General features: G+C 43.5%; 1 long non-coding RNA gene across 1 annotated transcript in view; it reads right to left on the bottom strand.

Moving 5' to 3' along the window:
- LOC147014012 (uncharacterized) overlaps positions 1-21,540 on the bottom strand; it is a 142,689-nt gene that overhangs the window by 27,759 nt on the left and 93,390 nt on the right. The window contains exon 2 of the long non-coding RNA XR_015050609.1: positions 18,400-18,477. This is a non-coding gene — a long non-coding RNA (uncharacterized LOC147014012). The remainder of the gene's footprint in view (positions 1-18,399; positions 18,478-21,540) is intronic.

The following is a 21,540-nucleotide window of genomic DNA, read 5'->3' as shown; positions in this document are numbered from 1 at the left end:
GTATATATACATATATATATATATATATACATTGTTGTACATTCACCGCCCGCCGGCGTGCGAACGACCGCGTCTAACCAATAGTGGTCGCTTCGCCCACCGAACGGACAATCCAGTCACGGATTTCCGGATCAACGCCAGAAACCAGCCACGGGTGTGTTTTTAACCCCACCACAACCTTGTTCGCACTCTACCCGTGCTACAGGGTCCGATCGCCAAATCTTCGATTTTCCTAATTATTCGCGCGGATAGGTTACCGAGAGATTGTACCTCAACGGGACCGCTTGGAAACGAGCCGCTTAAGCAGCTCGCTTCCTTTTTGGATAACAGAGCAGGGTATTATCGCGCAGTCCCGTTGGAACCGATCACTTTACCGGCTATTAAGAAACCAACTATTTATTCCCATCTCAATACGGCAGTTCAATGAGGGAATGGAGGCAACGAACAGGTTTACATTCACACAAGGACATTTATTATAATAAAGCACGTATGCAATTGAACAAGGCAAAACACTTATGCAATTATACAAGCAACAAAAGCACGACAAAAGAACTATGACCGTCTATACGAAATGCAATGCAAAGATTTATAAGCACACAAAGCACTTAACAATTTCCTACTTATTAGACGGGCCCACGGACACACGTACGCACACACACACCCAAGAAATGGTGGCAGAGGCCTTTAATAACGAGCTCCAGCTCAGAGGACAGGGGAGCTGAAACGCAGAACCTAAAGCGAACCTCTCCACCTCGTGTGGTTTTCAAGTTGTTCGGACCCAGGCTCCAGTGAGAGCGAGCTGGATCCAATCGCTGTGAGCTGCGATCCTTCCCGAGCTCCCGCGAATCCTCCCGCGCTTCTCAACACGTGCTGGTGAGACGAGGCGCCGATCCTTCCCGTCGATCCGTCGCTTCCCCGAGCAACCACCTCCACGAAGAGGTCGATGAGTCGCACCAAGCCGGGAACCAAAATGGAGAACAAAGAGCTCCATGAACCAAGAAGAAGAAGAAGCCACCACTCGCAGCTCGAGCCGAGTGACCGGCTTAACTTTCTTCCAAACAGGGCAGCTTGAAGCAAAAAGCCCTCCCGAGCCAAGCAGAAGCCGAAGCTCACGGGACCATCAAAGCAAAAAGCCTCCAAAAAGCCTCCTCCCGAGTCAGGCCTCAGCCGAAGCTCACTAAGCCAGCCGAAGCAAAAAGCTTCCGAAAGCCTCAACCCTGACCCAAGCCAAACAGGACCCGAAGGTCTGCTGAACGGCTTCTCTCTGCCGAAGCAAAAAGCTTACTACTCAAGTCCGACACGAATAAAGAGACGATCTCCTCTTATCCTTCTCCCGCCCCCCTCCCCCACGCCCGGCGTGACTCATGCCCTCGTGATCCATCCCCCTGCTCAACCACGGGTGGGAGGGAGTTGTTGACATCATGAATCACGGGCAGGGTTCTTCTTCCTCTTCGCAGAAGAGGGGGAGGGATGTCTCCATTTTTCGTTCCCTAACTATTAAATCGATCCACAGCGCATCCAATCGATTTCTGAACATTTAAACAATGGAAGGTGAGCTATCTAGGGAACAAGCACTTATCGACATAGCTGACTAAAGGAACCTGTATGTTCTGTACAATCGAATTCCAAATTCGTAACAATATATATTGTTACAGATCTGGCAGCCGTGAGTACTCAACATTCAGGTCCCCAGAGCTCAGTTATTTCGATAAGCAAATGTGGATAGATAGCTCCCTTGCCCCTATGTCTAATGGGAATTAAGTGTACATGCGCTGCGAAGTTATTTTATAGATAGGATTTTTACACTTATAACAACAACAATAACACGCCTTCACCTCGCTTCCTCAACCCGACGCCATAGCGCCCGCGGTGGGCAGAGTTCAAGGAGGGACCTTGCGGCGGCTCTCGACCAATCAGGGAGATGCAAGCAAGTTTGCCGTCGGTCAGCCAATGGGCGCAGAGCGAGCTCCAAGAGAAGCAGAGCCTCTTCGGGGGCGGGGGAACGAGACGCCCCAACACGCCCCCCGACCAATCATGGAGAGACGACCGATTTCCCCCGGCGAATGAGGGGTGTGGAGAGGTGAGACACGTTTCCCCCGCCCCCGACACCAGAGAGAGAAGAAATAGATGGGACGGCACGGTCATCTGGCTTCTGGTCTCGTCTCGTTGCTGGTTTCTGGTCTCGTCTTGTCGCTAGTTTTTGGTCTCGTCTTGTCACTGGCTCTGGTCTTGTCGCGTGCCGGAGGAGTGTGTTGGAGCCCAATGCTGCCCTCCGTACCCGGTGCTTGCAGCGGCATCGAGTTGCAGGTTCAAGTCCCACCGAGCCGGATCGTCAAGGGCCGCACGAGGCGGGAAGGTCCAAGATAGCTCTGGTTTCCAGCTCATCTTCCCTCGAGCTGGGAACTTTCAATAAAGACCATTGAGGTCCATCTTCTTTTGGGTATTTGGGTGTTCATGTGTGTGTCTGTGGGCCCAGTGTTCTAGTAGAATTGTTTAAATGCCTTGTACATACCTGCATTGCTTATAGTCGGATAACTCTGATCTTTGTGTGTTCCCTCCCCCCCCCCGCCCCCCAACTCCCCATTATAAATAAATCCCCTGTTAAATGTTTTGGCTCGTTTCTGTGTTTCTTTCATTGGTTTAGCACGGTGCGTGTTGGGAAATCGGGAAGCGGCCAATTGTGCATTTGGACCGACAGACCTCGGAAACCATCCGCTCGGGTTACGCATGGTTCGAGCACGCTAACGGCTCGTTCCGCTCAAGCTCCACCGAGGGTGAATTTCCCCGGTAGGTTGGACGACGTGGGTATTTAGGTAAATTGAAATTGGCAATCGACCCTATCCTACACGGTCAACCTATTGGCGATCTTCAGTCCGATAAGGGACCCGTCGGCTCCGGAGTTATCCGGGGTGACGACCTATAAATTCCGGGTGTTCGGTGGAGCCGACTCTACTGCTCCATCTAACGGTCGTGCTCGCCGCCGACACCCGGCCCCACAACAATATATATATATATATATATATATATATATATATATATATATATATATATATATATATATATATATATATATATTGTGACGTCCACGGGACTTGAACAGTCCCGCCAACGTAGAATGAGCCGAAACGATGGAGGCGGTTTATTTATTTATAACCCAAACATGGCGGTTCTAATCGCTCTACCGCAAACGGGACGAGGAAGGTGGCACGAGTCACTTTTCGCTGAGTTGATGATGTTTATTTGTTTTTATTATTGACCAGAAATAACAAGACTTGGCAAGAAGAGGGATCCGGGGCGATTCGACGGGATGGTGTGGGATCGGGCGTGGGGAAAAAACACAGACAATTCCAATGAATATACAGATCTCAAAACCTCTAAGGCGCCAAGCACACACACACACACACACACACACACACACACACACACACACACACACACACACACACACACACACACACACACACACACACACACACACACACACACACACACACACACACACACACACAGTAGCTATTTCTGGTGGTCAGGCTGGACCGTGGTGTGGACGCAACTGTCCCTGGATCGGCGTCGGACGAGCTGGCCTTGCTCTCGTCAGGGGGGGCAGGAGAAACCGTGGTGCTGTCGACCTCCTGGTCTGGGCCCAAGTCCGCTCACAGCCGCCAGGGAACCAGTTCTGGCGCCAAGTTGCGAGCAGGAGAGGGAGGCAGGTCCGCCCGCCGTTCGACCCCGTACTCCGAGTCAGCAGAACCCCAGAGCCAACCAAGGTGAGGCACGAGGCTCAGCAAGGCTCCAAGACACGATGAAGAACACGATCGAATCAGCACAACAACAAGGACGCTCTCCGCGCAACAGCCTCCACACCAAAAAAACACGATCGTTTTGTCCCGATCTTCTTCCTCTTCCTTTTCGACCCCGAACAGAACCTTTTTATCCTCCTGTCCTCGTCACTTCCAATCGAGCCGTTTATTGGCCCACCGCCGTCGCCTTCTGCCAATCGTGATCACGGGGCAGAGCCATCCGCTGCACTGTCCTGTGACGTCACGGCCAGTCTCCAGAGAATACCAAAAGGGGTTTAAGCAGACACACTTACCCTATCCCGTGTCCCTATATAATTACGTGACAATTATCATTTCCCCCCTTGAAGAAATGAACATTTACTAGACAACTTATCACCACTGAATTGCTACTTATTACATCGAGATCCTGGTAAACTCGAACAGCATGGCATACCTAATTAAACGTCCTAATTACCCTTTGAATGCATACCCCCCCTCAAACGTAACAATATATATATATATATATATATATATATATATATATATATACATATATATATATTTACATACATATACATATATTTTTTATTTATATATATATATATATATATATATATATATATATATATATATATATATATATATATATATATATATATATATATAGTATATATCTTCTTCTTTTGGCTGCTACCGTTCGCGGTCGCCACAGCGGATCATCCGCATGATCCGCATACTGATTTGGCACATGTTTTATGCCGGATGCCCTTCCTGACGCAACCCTGGTCACCTTTTACGACACAGGGATATACATATATATATATATATATATATATATATATATATATATATATATATATATATATATATATAACCTATAGAGTACAATACTTGTCGCTTTTCTGAGCAGGAGGCCTGGGTTGTATTACCCTTGAGTCTTGAGTCGATTTATTTATATAATCCTCACCACCTGGGTTTAACCTCTCCATATATATATATATATATATATATATATATATATATATATATATATATATATATATATATATATATATATATATATATATATATATATATATATAGTGAAATTTAGGCAGTTCAAGTCCAGTGAATAACCTGAAATGGTACAAAGCAAAGCAGTAAACTGCCAGAGGTAAAAAAAAACAAGTTTAGGTTACCAAAAAACTGAAAACCAATGTAAATTTTAGAGTTGTTAAAAAAGGCCCTTTTCAGGGAACAAGTAATGGGTTAACAACTGCAGCTGTTCTGCAGCAATGGAAGTAAATTAAGCCTTGAAAGTTGATGCAAACAATTCCTACAGGTGTCCCAACTTTTGTGATTAGTTACAAACCCTCTGTCTGTATAAAAGCAGTGATGAAACAGACTGTGTTGCTGCACCCTCTGAAGCATTATTTAGACAATATTGCACTGCAGGAAGTTGTCCAGACTTAGTAGTAATCCAGACTTAAACCCCATCGAGCTGGTTCGGGATGAACTGGACAGAAGGGTGAAAGCAAAGCAACCTACAAGTGCAACACATTTGTGGGAACTTCTGCAACAGTGTCGGGAAGAACTTTCTGAACAATATTTGATTTCCATTGTAGAAAGAACGCCACGCGTATGTTCGGCTGTTATATCTGCAAAAGGTGGCTACTTTGATGAGTCAAAAATTTAGATTAAATTTTGTTCAACAAAACGATTCCATGATTTCTTGTTTTATCTGCAATTGTTTATCTGTTCTATGCTTTAAATTACAGAGTACAGTGATATATTAAACTGCTTAAATTTCAGTAAAAACTGGAAAAATGGGGGTGTTCTAAAACTTTTGACCGGTAGTGTATATATACATTTATATGTATATAAATATATATATATATATATATAAATATATATATATATATACATTTTCATAAATAATTTGTTCCTTACTGAAACATAATAAGTACACAAGTGTTAACATCACACTGCATCACACTTGTAATCAATTTGTGATAAAGGGTTGAAATCTCGATGATGGACATGCAGTGTCCAACTGATGATCCACATTGACCATTGAATCAGGCATTCAATAAGGTGAAGGAATCCTTCAGATCTCTCTTGCTCTCATTAATGACCTTCTTGTACTGCAATATTTAATGACCTTGTCAAAAAATTTTTTTGACCAGAAATCACTGTCATGAATAAATGACATATTTGCCACCATCTAACTATTACATCGGCAAATATGGTTTAAGTTTGGAGTTCTTCTTTAACATCCCACCCACCCCCACCCCACTCTTGTGAACACAGATTGTGAACCCTATCCTACCACTGCACGTACATGAATAAGTAATTATTATCCCTCACGTATTCTGCCGCAAAAACAGTCATCTCAATTTATTGTTCTAAATCTTTAAACATCTCGTGTAAACAGATAAATGTTACACTTTGAGACGTCACTGGTTTACACATCAACAAGAAAACAGTTTCCCTTTCAGCTATGAAACCCATCATGTTCTGCCTCTGTGGGTGGAGCATGTCAAGTGGTCATAGCTGTCCCCACTCCAGCAACAGCCGCTGTGGCCATCATCATCAGAGTTGACGTGACATATTTTTGGTGCCGGTGACCTTTCAGCAGACGCAGGCCCATCCGTACAGAGAATACCCCCTGCCTGGGCGTGCTGTGTTAATTCGCACGACTATTAGCGCGGCCCGTGAAAAGCCGTACACGGTGAAATGCTAATTGTGGCTGCTGCCTCTCCTGTCAAAGCCCTTACCGATCTCGTTTAATCAAGAGCGTGGAAGACTCGAGGCTCAGACTTGCATGTCCTGCACACGTGTTCTCTAACTGATAAACTGTACACCCCAACACAGTCGAGGTTTCTGAACATATGAAGGCTTCTTGATGATATATAGGCTTCTGGAGGACTGGAGAGGACTGTAGTGGATATGGTGCACTCTGGAGGATACGGTAGATATGGTGCATATTGTGGACTCTGAAGGATATGGTGGATATGGTGAGAGTGAAGGTGAGGATATATGGTGGATATGATGGAGGATATTGTGGATACGATGGAAGATATGGTGGATATATGCTGGACTCTCGACTCTGGAGGATATATGCTGCACACTGGACTCTGGAGGATATGAAGGACTCTGTGGGATAAGAAAGATATGGAGGATATTGGGGACTCTGGAGGATATGGAGGTCTCTGTAGGATATGGAGGATATGGAGGATATGAAGGACTCTGGAGGATACAGAGGACTCTGGAGGATATGAAGGCCTCTGTAAGAGAAGAAGGATATGGAGGATATCGGTAACCAGTGTGACCACTCCTTGGCTTTTTTCACAAGATATTGGCGATTCGTTGTTCACCTTGGCATCTTGATTTTCTATAGGTTTTGTTGGCGTATAGGTTTTCTATTATTATCATCGCTTTTCCGAAACCTTGTGAATTCTTGGCTTTTTTCATTAGCTCACCTTGGCATTTATGAAAATGAGGAGTGCTCACACAGTCAGTAACCGGAGGATATGGAGGTTTCTGGAGGACATATAAACTTGTGTAACATCTCTCGATGGGGAGGATTGAAGAAGAGGAGAGGTCATTCCCCCCCCCCACTTAATTTGGGCTTGATTATGTCCAGTGCCACAGTTTGAATCTCAGTATGTGATGGCACTAAACCAGTTTTTTATGTACCATTGATGCTAGACAATGGATAATCTCCGGAGCGAAACGCTCTGCTATTCCCGCTGAGTTAATACCTGCTCACAGATGCAAATACATCATGTGGTTGATAAATTGTGTGCTTGGAAAAACAGTCGATAATTCCTATTTTCATGTCTTTTGCAATGTTTATCAATGAAGTCATGATGGCTAATCATCATAGAATGAGAAAAGAAAAGGTCTGTTGTTGACTCTTTATAGAATATCTTTAATTACTGTTGTGATCCTTGTGGATCTCATCAAAATAAGTGAACTAAGGAGGAAGTGGATGCATATGATCAATGAATGGACTTCTTCCCACCTGGTTCCTGGTTTTACATGAAGCACTTTAGCTAATTTTCTTTTTTATATACAGAGATCAAGGCTCATTAAATACGTGAGCAACAGAGGGTCGGAAGTCAACAAGCCTGAATGGAAGAGAATTGGGGGGGGGGGGGAGGGTGGCAAGGGACAACTCGACAAACAAGAGCGAGAATTGCTTTGAAATACATGTCCCCTACTGATGTGATAGCCTGGTGTTGACTTCGTGGTTAGGGTGGTGGCTTGGGATCCTAGGGTCCTGAGTTCAAGCCCCGTTGGCCGCTGAATCAAAATACACCAGGAGGTTGACTCAGCCTGTCATCCTTCCGAGGTCGGCAAAAAATGAGTACCAGTGTACTGGTAAGGGGGACACTGCATCAGCGGCATAGCGGCGTCCCAACCAATGATGTAACCAGCAGCTATAGGCTGCACTCGATAGAGAGAGAGACTGATGTGATACAAGTCCATAAAAGGGCATAACTCTGTGAAAAGTTGACATAACGCCCTGAAACTCAAAGTTGTTCTGTAGCTTCACATGGTAAAGCCATGTGCCAAGATTCAGTTGAATATGTTGAGGGATATGGAGAAAAAGTCTGAAAAAACACAGGTGGGAGAGACAGACAGACAGACAGAAAGCAAACCTATCGCCCCTCCGGTGAAACCGGTAGGGGACTCATCATACCATAGGGAATTGACAAAAGTGCAGGACGATAGAGAGTGCAAGGTTAGCAAAGAAAATATCAGAGATGGGATTGAGATGACATGAGATGACCATCAATCATGGACTGCCATCTTGCAGGACAGAAGTGAAGAGCATGAAAGGAAATTCTGCCACATTTGGTGATGGAAAAAATAGATTCCTCCTGATCATATTGTTACCTGCACCACCGAAGGTGAATGGAGGTTATGTTGATGCCCCTGTCTGTCTGTCTGTTTGTCTGTGAGCAGGATATTTCAAAAAATTATGGACGGATTTGGTCAAAACTTGGTGGGCAGGTTGGGTGTGTAACAAGGAAGAATCGATTCGATTTTGGTGAAGATCAAAATCTGGATTCCCGAATGTTTGAAGCGATTCTTTACCATATAATGTGATGGGGTCAAAAACTATGTATATCATGATATCTCAAAAAGTTGTGGACGAGTTATAATACAAATAGGTGGATGAGTTGGGGAAGTGACAAGAACAAGTCAATTCGATTTTGGTTCAGGTCCAAATCTAGATCTGGCCTATATGTGGGATACAAAATGTAAACTGTTCACCCTGCTGGAGGTTATGCACTCTACCGAGAGCCATTCTAGTTATTGTTGTAACTCTACATACAAGTGATTAATATTCAATTGTTGAATATGTATATGGGGTTAATAGCGATATACAGTATTCAACATATTTGAAAAGCACAGATAGGCTTCTGAAATGATTTACATCTTCCATGAAGTTTGGAAAAAAAAGCTTTGTTTGTGTCAGACTCGAAAGAGGTGATCAGACTGTCACTTTTTTGCAGCTGACATGAAAAGTAATACCGTGCATTCCATATAGTTTTTAAAAGTCAAGATATGGATTATTATAGATAAACACAGTCATTATGAAAACACACGATTAAATGTCTTTTGAGAGACCATGACCACCGAGATTTCTCTCAACGTACACCCCACAATGACCGATGCAAGTGGGTGAATCACACATCCCTTTTCTCCCCTTTGGCAAACTATTGTACGTAGCGAGGAAAGTATTATCCTGTCAAGAGGCAAATGATTATCAACCAGAGTTGGCCGATTCACACAAGGAAGCAGAGTCTATCTGGATGTACAAGAAGGTTGATTCTTGCACACAATCTATCTATAACAAGGAGAAAAAAAACCATAAAATGTCATAGCCCCTGTGGTTTTAGTAATTTTGCTGTCCGGAGTGAAAGGGATAGCCCATATTTACAAGATTTATGTGTATGTGCAACTGACTTGAGTGGTCATTTGACATACAAGAACATTTGTGACATATGCCAAGTTTGAACGAAATCAGACCTTGTGTGTCCAAGAAATGGTTGGGGACACTTTTAAGTAACAAAATAGCTGCCAGTTGACCATCTTGGATCTTATTTTGGAAAAACAATGAAGTGTATATATAAGTCTTCATTCATTAGTGTGCCAAGTTTGAACAAGATCAGTAAATGTATTGTTACGGCTGTGGAAATTCGCAGAGCACCATATAGGTCCTTAGATCAGTTATGTCGATAAGTCTGTGTTCAGATAGATTTCCCCACCGATGTCTAAGGGTTTTATTCGTGTAACCGGGCTGTGAATCTTTGAGTTAGCCGTTTTTCTTTTGCTATCGTTATTTTGGACCGACCGCTTCGCAACAATCACCTCCACCACCAACATCGCTCTCAACAACCGCTTCGCAACAACCACCTCCACCACCAACATCGCTCTCAACAACCACATTAACCACCATGGGCCAACCACACCACCCTCATGACCACCACAAAATGCCAGCCATGCCACCATTACAACAATCACCATAACCACCACCACCGCATTTCCACCTCAGCACGGTTGCGAGAAGCCTGGCATTCATCGGGGGAAAGCAGACGACGGCCCCACCCCCCAATGAATAACAAACCCAACACCAAGAGTTATAAAGCGACACTAACAGCCCTGATTCGGCGAGGAAAACGCCCTTCTTCTGGAAGTTCCGTGCGCGTGCTGGAAGGGGGGGGCGAAAGGGAGGGGCGAGGTACCGTGGAAATAAAAGGGTGCACTGAACGCAGGTCAGAGTCGTCGGCTGCTGGAGGTTGTGAGGTGTGTGGAGGAGGAGAGTGTCGTGTCGGAGTTTTGGGCAGTGTGTGGAGCCGCGGTAGAGGACTGGAGAGAGCGGAGCGCAGCAGAGCCAAGGTGCGGCCTGCCATACCATGCCTTACTGTGGATCGTGGGAGAGGGGACATTGAGGGTCACCCTAGCGAGTCACCACGAGGGACAAGGTAGCCAGCTCGGTCTCTCGGAGCCTTTGCGGTCTACACGGCTCCGTGTTTATAAAGACCCCAAGGGCTCCAGTCTACTCCGCGTCTCTCCTGGGGTTTTTTTATCCTTTGTTTCTTTTGCATGAACGTTGTGGCGCCTTGTCTGTAAGTAGAACTGTCGATAAGTGACTGCACATAATAAATAGACGGTGGTAGCTCTTTGTGTTGCTCGCGTCTTGTCCCTACCCCCATTCATTGCACGATGATCAGAAGTCCTGATCCGGACGCAGATGTGTCCAAGAAATGTGTGTCGATATATATAGATATGTAAACGGTTAGGTAAACAAACCCTAACCCTAACAAAACAAAATCGCCGAATTGTCGATATACCTAATTAATCGCGCAGGTAGACTACCGAGAGACTGTACCTCAACACGGGGCCACTTGGAAATGAGCCGCTTAAGCAGCTCGCTTCGTTTTGGGATAACCGAGCGGGGTATTTATCGCGCAGCCCCGTTGGACCCGATCACTTTATCAGCTATTTATCAACCAACTATATTCCTAGTGCAATATGGCAGTTCAATTAGGGAAAGAGGACGTAACGAATGGGTTAACATTTAAACAAGCACATTTATTTCACAACCAAACATGCACGTATATGGTCAAAGATGCGGTTATGCAGTCATGCATGCAAACAATGCTCGCATTCAATTAGAATTGATTGACAAGCTTCACTATTTGAAATAAAATAGTGAATTGTCATGCCACATGACATGATTTTATATATGATTGGAGAAATGACCATCTCAAAATTTTTGATGGCAGTGGAAAATGGCTGCCACAGCCATCAGCGGCTGAATTTGAGATGGTCCAATATCCAAATCTGTTCATAATTAAATATGATAGGCTACGAGTGTGCCAAATTTGGTGCTTTCCTCACAAAATGCACAATTGTAATGCTATATTTAGCTAAGTTGCCCCACTAATAGAGTAAAAACGTAATGAGGCTGCATGCGTACGAAGCCTTCAAACCCATTGGCTGTGGAGCTGGCTTGACCCAACCCACAATAATTCTCAGGAACAAAATCATATGCCCACCATGTTGTTTTTCTGTTATACCAAAGATGTCGATGGAAGACTCATCTTCACAATTTGAATTATCCAAGCTATATAACCACGATGTATTGTATATGTACATAAGCAGTATGCATGCGTTTGCTTCATGTACATAAGCCGGGCTATTTATATTTTCATGAGTGATCGAGGCAGCTATATTTGGCCAATACACCACCAAAATAAAGGGACGAGCCACTTATATGATAAATAAAAGTTTTAACATGTAATTTTGGTTTTAACCTTTGTTGTCAAGGCTAAATAGTGTGAAAATACAGAAAGGTCTCCTGTCATCAACGGATGACTACTGCAGGCAACAATTGGAGGATCACATAAAACTGTGCTAATTTCCAGCATTGCAATGCGGCCCACTGACGAGTCCTTCCTATTAGTTAGGCAACAATGTCAGTTTCCAGGAGGCTATAACTGGCATTTAGCATGACAATAAATAAATAAGGCTCAAGATCAAACTTTGCAATAAGTTGGAGTGTACCTGCGTGATCCAGTTTTCACACATGGTCAACTAAATGATGTTGCTTCCTGCATTTTCCATTCTCAAAATATACGGTTCGCAGTAGCTCAGCAGATTCATTCAACAAAACCATAAACGTCGTATATAAGAGAAGGCTGTGTGCAAATGACAAACATTTCCCCTTCACATCCATTCATGCTGTCAAACCCCTCCATGGCAGTACCATCTCTCCTTTCTGCTCTCCTCATCCTCCCCCTCTCAATTTCAAACTCATCCTGCCCCCTCTCAACTTCAACCTTGTCCTGCCCCCTCTCAGCTTCCCCCTGCTCCTCCCCCTCTCAACTTCACCCCTGCCCCTTCCAGCTTCACCCCATCCCCACACTACCACCCCCCCACCCACCTGGCTTCCACCCATTCCGCACACTCTCCTTGCTCTTTTCTGCATCCATATGTCCTATCAGCAGCTCCTCTCCCCCGTCCCTAACTGTGTGAACTTCAAACATCCGAGGCCTCCATTCCAACCTGACGGATCGCTCAATGCAGGCCACTGCCGATAAACCGGACATCATCTGCTTGACTGAATCCTTCCACCCACAGGACATCCCTGACTCAGTGTCTCTCCCTGGCTATTGCCTCCTCCATATTGTATATGACCTGAACCCCGCCCCTGGCAGTGGAGTTCCACTTTACATCAAAAACTAAATTTTTCTCCATGTACTGCTCTTACACCTCCCAACCCCAGGAGTACATTTGGCTGTGAGTTCCCCTCTGCTCCCATCTCATGTTTGGCGGTGTGTTGTACCATCCAACAGTGATGACTCCATATATATATATATATATATATATATATATATATATATATATATATATATATATATATATATATATATATATATATATATATATATATATATATATCTCTCTCTCTCTCTCTCTCTCTCTCTCTCTCTCTCTCTCTCTCTCTCTCTCTCTCTCTCTCTCTCTCTCTCTCTCTCTCTCTCTCTCTCTCTCTCTCTCTCTCTCATGACATGGACCAACTTTTAATCACTCATCCCAACTCTCTCTTCCTCATATGTGGTGATTTAAATTGTCACCATGCTAATTGGCTGGGTGTTGGTACTTCTCTCATCACCCATGGCACTTCTCCAAAGGACTTCTGCGATTCCATGGGTCTGACCTAATCTGTGAATTTTCCCACCCAGATTTGTCCCAATGGCAAATCTTCCCTTCTGGATTTGGTGATGACCAAGTTCTCCACCAATGTATCTTTGCTCCTCCTTTGCCCCAATTGGCTCATCTGATCATATGCTTGTGAAGGTCAACATCTTTCTGGTCATTCTCAGAGAACACAGCCTCAGCACTGCCTAGTCTTGCAATTCGCTCAGGCAGACTGGTGGAGACTGCAAACAGCCATCTCTCTTCAGGACTGGTCTCCTATATTTTCTGCCGCAAATATTGATTCAGCTTGGGAATTCTTTCACAGAAACTTACTCTCTCTTATGCACAGATTCATCCCATCTCATCTTCAGTTATCTTAACCATACTCCCTCTCTTGGTACTCTGAATCATGCGCTGAGGCAGTTGCTTTCATACAACTTGCATTCTCCTTATGGAAGGCACTTCCAACCAACGGCAACCTCAGATCATTCCACGAAGCCCACGACAAGTGTGTGTCTACTCTCAGGAGAGCCAGAATCCAACTTCTGTCCAATCTCAACAATGAACTTCCAAACTTGTCTCCCTCCTCTAAAATCTGGTGGCACCTTGTAAAGTCTGTCTCTGGTGTATGCTCCCCTTCCATCCCTTCCCTCACTTCAAATGGCACTACAGCCGACTCCTCTCATGAGAAGGCTGAATGCCTCAATTTTGTGTTTGCTTTAAAATATTGTCCTTTACCCCCCTCTATTTGTACCCACCCTTCCCAGTCATACTCAACTGCTCCTGAATTATGTGCCTTTTGCACCTGAGAAGATGCAAAAGTTTCTTGCGACCCTCAACTCTGACTCTGAAACTGGACTGGATGGCATCAGCTCAGAATGTGCCCAAAAAACGTGCTCTGCTGCTCTTGCTCTTCTTCTCTCTGCCCTTTCCACCCTGTCATTTACTATAGGTAGTCTTTCATCTGCTTGGAACTCAGCCAACATAACAGCATTACATCAAAAATGTGCGAAAACAGATCCCCTGAACTACAGACCAATTAGCTTACCACCAATCATCAGTAAGGTCATGGAATCCATCATCGCAGTTTATATAAAATCATTCCATTTCTCCAACAACCACATCTCAGATCACCAATTTGGTTTCAGACTAAGTCACTACCTTGGAAATGCTGCTTATACTCTTCCAACAATGGATGGAGGCCCTCAATATCAGACATGAGATCAGGGTCATCTCTCTTGACATGTCTCGAACTTTTGATACAGACTGCTATCCTGCCCTGCTCCCCAAACTCTGTATATGAAATCCAAGGCCAACTCCACTCTTGGATTCCTGACTTCCTCCACTCTCTAAGCCAATGTGTGCCTCTCAACAGAACCCTTTCTTCTCCTCTCCATGTAAAGGCTGGAGTACCACCAGTCAGTGTTCTAGGACATGTCTTATTCCTAATCTTCATCAATGATCTCTCTGACTCTCTGGAAGATCCTCTTTATCTCTTTGCAGATGACTTCTCTCTGTCTGCCGTGACATCCCTCATCCTTCTGACAGACAGACAGCAACCTCTTCCCTCTTCTCAGACCTTGACAAAATCACAAACTGGTCAAACACTTGGAATATGGCTTTCAATCCTGAGAAATCCCACACATTCTTTCTCTCTCTCTGTCTCCAAAAGGACTGTACCACAAACCTTCGCATCTCCTTTCTCAACAACCCTCTCGAAGGGGTTCAGTCACTCAAACTCGTCTGATGTATTCTGTTTGACCTTTCTGAGGTGTATTATTCATTGTGATTGTACGTGTGACCAACACCAAAACACATTCCTTGTGTTGAAATTACACTTGGTGAAATAAAAGCTCTTATCTCTTCTTCTTCTCTTCTCTTCCCTTCTTGGGTCTTACTATCAGCCATCATCTCTCCTGGGCAAGCTACATTTCAAAGTTGGCCTCCAAAGCCAGATGCTGACTGTTGTACAAAGTCCTTTCTTGGCACACCTGAGCTCCCAGTCACCGACAAGGCTTTCATCTGCAGCTCGATGGAGTACTGCTGTCCCCTCTGGGCTGGCTCTCCTGCCTCACATCTTGCTTAGCTTGACGCCATGGAAACAAAGGCTTTCAATATCATTGGAATCACTCGTGATGAAGCTGAGTCGATGTGCCTATCACCACACCATCGCTGACAGTTCGGTGGTCCCTCTGTCTTCTTCCACCTCATTTCTGGACTTGCACCCACTGCCCCCTCGGTGCTTTGTCCCCACCAGGTATCTGCAGAATACACGTGGTCCACCAGCAACCCCTCTTCGTGAAACTGCCTAAATCCAGAACCGCTGCTCACCTCCACTCATTAATTCTCCTTTTTCCCACCTGTGAGACCACCTTCCATACTCTCTTCAATCTCGTTCTTCCCTCCAGATCTTCAAGACAGCTGTTCACCATCATCTCAAGTGATCCCCTCCCCAAAATCATGATATTTTCTACACCCGTTAAACAACCCCCCACCCCCAGCCTCCCAAAAATTTTGCTTATGTATTCATATTGTCCACCCTTTGTGTTCTCCCATACCCCTCATCATTACCTGCATCCCTTGTTTGGCCATCTCCATCAACTTTGTCCTTCTGTCCTGCTGTTGGTGTTTCCCATTTGTTACATTGTGTCCTGATTTATTCTGTCATTGCTCTTCGAGGAGCCCAGACCATGTATTAAAAAAAGAAACAAAGTGCTTTGATTTTTTTTTTTATATATATATTTTTTCCAATAAAATTATTTTAAATCCTTTTGCAAGCAACGCTCCAACGAGCAGTCTAGTAATCACATATCCACAGTCATGGCTGTTTAAACGGCATTGTCTCATCAATAATTTGACACTTGGTAGAGTAATAATTGATACAGGTCCCTTCAGTAGTTTTCTATTTCTCGAACTGGCTCAAAATTTCAAACAATGCCACAAGTTCAAGAATTTTGTCGAGACGATCCACATCGAAGTGTTCATGGCAAAACACTGGATATAAAAAGTGGCCTTGAAAAGCCGTTTAGGATTTGTTGTACAAACTCATGTACACCTGATTGATCTGATACATATCGCTTGGAATGGTATGCAAAAAGGAATGTTTTAACCAGTTCAATGAACATATAGTTTACAGCAAACTAGTGTTAATTCATCTGTTAACATTATCAGGCGTTCCTGTGCATATGACGTAAAGAGGTAAGACGCATGACATGTGGCTGGCAAAATAATCATAATGAAATTAATCTCATTCATGAAACACATTTACTAATAAAATATTTAATATTTTCATTGACACATAACACGCTGTCATAATATGAGAAACGCAGTGACGATGGTGGCAGTGATCGACAGTGGCAGCCAATGGGGCTCAAACTCAGAACCCTAAGATCACAAGCCAGCCACCCTAACCGCTAAGCACGAAGTCAACAACATGCTTAGGCATGAAATGTCGGAGGGTAACGTGGCTCCTTGGGTTAAATCAATGGGTTGGGAGTCTGTAATGCAATCTAATGATTGCAGGTTAAAATGTTGCACCTGCTGGCAAAGTCGAGGCAAAACCATGGAATGTATTCTTCCCTCAACAACTGCTACTTTACTTTGACAGAACCTAGCCTCCTATATATATATATATATATATATATATATATATATATATATATATATATATATATATATATATATATATATATATATATATATATATATAAAAAGTTATCTGGAGGGAGACAGGACAGCCGGCTTAATGGCATGCTTCAATATGCTGCATACCCACTGCCACACGTCACATTGTCGTTGGGGATGTAATATTGGAAGCGGACACAATAAAAATATGGAATCGGTGTGAGATGTTCAATGGTGGCGAAGCTTGTCAAATGGGCACGCGTCATGTTACGTAAGTGACGATTTGGACCTCGACATATTTGGACACACTAGAAAGACCAATATGTCGCTGTAAGCACACCAAGTTTCCGTTTTTATTTAGTTTTTCAAAAATGGCATGCACCAAATTTTGCTGCCATGACAATTTGTCTCCATGGCTCATGGGGTTTTGCAGTCTTGCTTCAGCAAATGGTCCCACATTGTGTACCTGGACAAAAGATGGAATTTTACACAAAGAAAATGAAAAAGCAACGAGCACGTTTCACACAATCCTGGCTCTCATGAATGTTTTATGATAAATTTATTATTCTGTTAATATTAATAAGGTGTGACACATCCGTCCCTGAGAAAAAGGCCCTTAAATGAGCTGGAAAGGCCTCTCTTCCTGTCCAGAATAACTTTTACAATTTTCGTTTCAACCAATCGTGTTGATCCGTATTTCAAATAGTGATCGGTGGTCGGGAATCATAAATCGATTGCAATCGGTTGATCCATATTTACATCGAGGAGATCCCCCGTTAGGTGGTCTCAGATAGTGTGTGGTTGCACGTGGGATCCAACAGGGTGGTGCACTTACCCTTTAGCTCTGAGTTCGATTCCCGATCTGATTATAAACTGTTCGATTAGTGTTTCGCAGGCAGGGGGGTCGGCACACATCACAAAGTGTGCCGACTGCGGATGGAGGTTAATCCGGTAAGCCGGGTGTCTCGTCTGTCAGCACTACCTGGTTGAAGTTAAAGATCCTACATCTTTAGCTAAGAGTTCGTGAGTTATCGCCAGCATCCTAAACAAATGACTTATTCCTGCCCAAGCTGCATGTTGCAAGTGATCTAGTCACTTGCTCTCATGTAAAATGGTGTTCTTATGTCATATGTGAACAGCCAACTTCGGTTATAAAGAGCAAACATCGTATCCGTGTAGTTGCATGGATGAGTAATGTATTGATAATGTTGTTTTGAACCAGAGGAAGCACAGCATTTTTTTTCAGAAGTACAATTCGAGGAAGTACAGTCAGATAAGATGTTTATTAGCTCACCTGAAATGTCGTTCCTTCCGGGGAGCTTCAGGGATGGCTCGGTCCATCCATCTGTTCACATTTGCAACGACTCTGAAACTACACACACAATTCCGATGAAACTTGACCACAACCTTCATCACCCGTTATGAACCAAAGTTTGTTATCCCCTTTATTTTTACCCTCGCCAGAGGAGAGGGTATTGCAGTTGGGTCCGTTTGTCTGTTTGCTACTTGCGAAAATCGAAGATTTTTCAAGAATATTGGTTGGTTGCGTGCGTTGTTCTGCCTGTCTGTCTATTTGTTACTTACGAAATCTAAAGATTTCATAAGTATATTGATGACTTCCATTTGTTTGTTTGTTTGTTTGTTTGTTACTTAAGAAATCTAAAGATTTCGTAAGTAGATTGATGCCTTCCGTTTCTGTTTGTTTGTTTGTAGGCATGATAACTCGAGAACGGAAGAAGCAACCAATGTCAAATTACACCACGTGATTCAGGAGGGTGATGGCTAGTGCTGATTAGATTTTGGTCAAAATCGGTCAAAGGTCAAGGTCGCAGTGAGATCAAACATCCAAAAAATGATAACTCGAGAACGGAAGAAGCTACCAATGTCAAATTACACCACGTGATTCAGGAGGGTAATGGCTAGCGCTGATTAGATTTTAGTCAAAATCGGTCAAAGGTCGAGGTCACAGTGAGGTCAAACATCCAAAACATTCGATTTTTGACGGTTTGGTACAGAATCATGGTAGAAACTTCTGGTTTGCGTCGCTACCTTCTCTAGAGACAGCTTTTATTAGACAAGGTCAGAGGTCAAGTTGACGATTTCGTAAGTACCAGTCTATGACTGCTTGTTTGTTTGTTTGTTTGTTTGTTTGTAGGCACGATAACTCAAGAACGGAAGAAGCTACCAATGTCAAATTACACCACGTGATTCAGGAGGGTGATGGCTAGTGCTGATTAGATTTTGGTCAAAATCGGTCAAAGGTCAAGGTCACAGTGAGGTCAAACATAATTCCGTAAATTCATGTGGAGAAATGGAGATTTTTGCTTCGCTCGACGTTACGAGTTCGTTTTAACTTCGATTTTAATTTCGTCTTCGGTTTTTGCGATCGCTTAGGACGCTTAAAACTCGGTTGTCGAAATTCTGGTAAAAATCGGATGTTTTGGAGACGTTTTAAGATTGTATAAAAATATTTCACTCGCGCATCAAGGGTCATCACGTGGTGCAGTGCACTTGAGCAGAGGCGATGTTGACCACATAAAGGTTTTGCGTGTGCGCGCTGACGGTGTTTTCGATAAAGATGGTGTTTAAAAGTAATTTTTAATCCCAATAAAGGTTATCGATGCATGCCTGACTCGCTGAGCCGTCGGATTATGTAAAGCTTGTTGGTGGATTGCCGAATATTACGGTTTTGTGACTTTGATAAAATAATATTAAATAATTGCGTGGAGAAATGGAGATTTTTGCTTCACTCGACGTTACGAGTTCATTTTAACTTCGATTTAAATTTTGTCTTTGGTTTTTGCGATCGCTTAGGACGCTTAAAACTCGGTTGTCGAAATTCTGGTAAAAATCGGATGTTGAGACGTTTAAAGATTGTATAAAAAATATTTCACTCGAGTCACGGGTCGTCCCATGATGCAGTGCGCTCGTGCAGACGCGTCGTTGAGTTTCATTAAGGTTTTGCATGTGCGCTGACGGTGTTTTCGATAAAGATGGTGTTTAAAAGTCATTTTTTTTATCCCAATTAAGGTTATCGTCGCATGCCTGACTCGCTGAGCCGTCGGATTATGTAAAGATTGTTGGTGGATGGCCGAATATTACGGTTTTGTGACTTTGATAAAGTAATATAAAATAATTGCATAGAGAAATGGAGATTTTTGCTTCGGTCGACGTAAAGATTTTTGATGGTTTGGTACAGAATCATCGTAGAAACTTCTGGTTTGCGTCGCACCTTCCCTAGAGACAGATTTTATTGGACAAGGTCAGAGGTCAAGTTGGCGATTTCGTAAGTACCAGTCTATGACTGCTTGTTATCTTGCCAAAACGAAGTTTTTGCAAGATATGTTAGTCAGCTTGTATGCTTTTTTTTGTTTTTTGTTTTTTTTGTCTGTCTGTAATCACGTATAAAAAAATTCTGCAGAGCACAGTTGTCATTGGAAATTTTTGTAACTTCGCATATCAGAGGCCTATAGAGGTCCCTTTCAGTGCACAAAATTTTGAAGGTCAAGGTCAAAGGTCAAGGTCACTTTGTCGCAAATCAGGGGAGTCGACGAAACCCTTATTTTTTGAGTAATTTTGATCGGATCGTCTTCAAACTTCATGGGAATATAGTTCATGGTCTGGCACTCAGCTGATTAACTTTTGGTGGCGATTGGCCTTGACCTTCATGGTTAGCGCCTGAGGTCAAACATATTTGACCCCAGGGTCAAATTTTCAAGTTTTAGGAACCATATCGTGTCGTACCTCAAATTGAACACCTCGATGAGTGCTTTCTATATATGTCAAGCTTGAGACATTATGACGTCATTTGGTGATGTTATGAGGCAAACGCATATTTTTCATGGTTACTCTGTAGAACGATTCTCATCGGAATCTCTCGTAGGCAGATATTCCTCAAGGAGTTGCTCTTGGTGGATAGCAGCTCTGTTCACCTCAGTGTGACCTTAAAGAAGTCACACGTGGTCACCTTTTGGCAAGATCCGGGTCACCCTGCGGGTGACATTGGTTCTTTTCATTTGTTACTTCCGAAATCTAAAGATTTCGTAAGTATATTGATGCCTTCCGTTTCTGTTTGTTTGTTTGTTTGTTTGTTTGTTTGTAGGCACGATAACTCGAGAACGGAAGAAGCTACCAAATGTCAAATTACACCACGTGATTCAGGAGGGTGATGGCTAGTGCTGATTAGATTTTGGTCAAAATCAGTCAAAGGTCAAGGTCACAGTGAGGTCAAATATTCGATTTTTGATGGTTTGGTACAGATAACTCGAGAACGGAAGAAGCTACCAATGTCAAATTACACCGCGTGATTCAGGAGCGTCATGGCTAGTGCTGATTAGATTTTGGTCAAAATCGGTCAAACTCAAGGTCACAGTGAGGTCAAACATCCAAAAAATGATAACTCGAGAACGGAAGAAGCTTCCAATGTCAAATTGCA

The sequence above is a fragment of the Eptatretus burgeri genome, chromosome 13 (assembly GCF_056783735.1).
Source record: "Eptatretus burgeri isolate ZD-2024b chromosome 13, Ebu_testis_v1, whole genome shotgun sequence".
Taxonomy (NCBI): domain Eukaryota; kingdom Metazoa; phylum Chordata; class Myxini; order Myxiniformes; family Myxinidae; genus Eptatretus; species Eptatretus burgeri.
The sequence above is the reverse complement of the archived record's forward strand: the minus strand, read 5'-3'. Positions and strand labels throughout refer to the sequence as shown.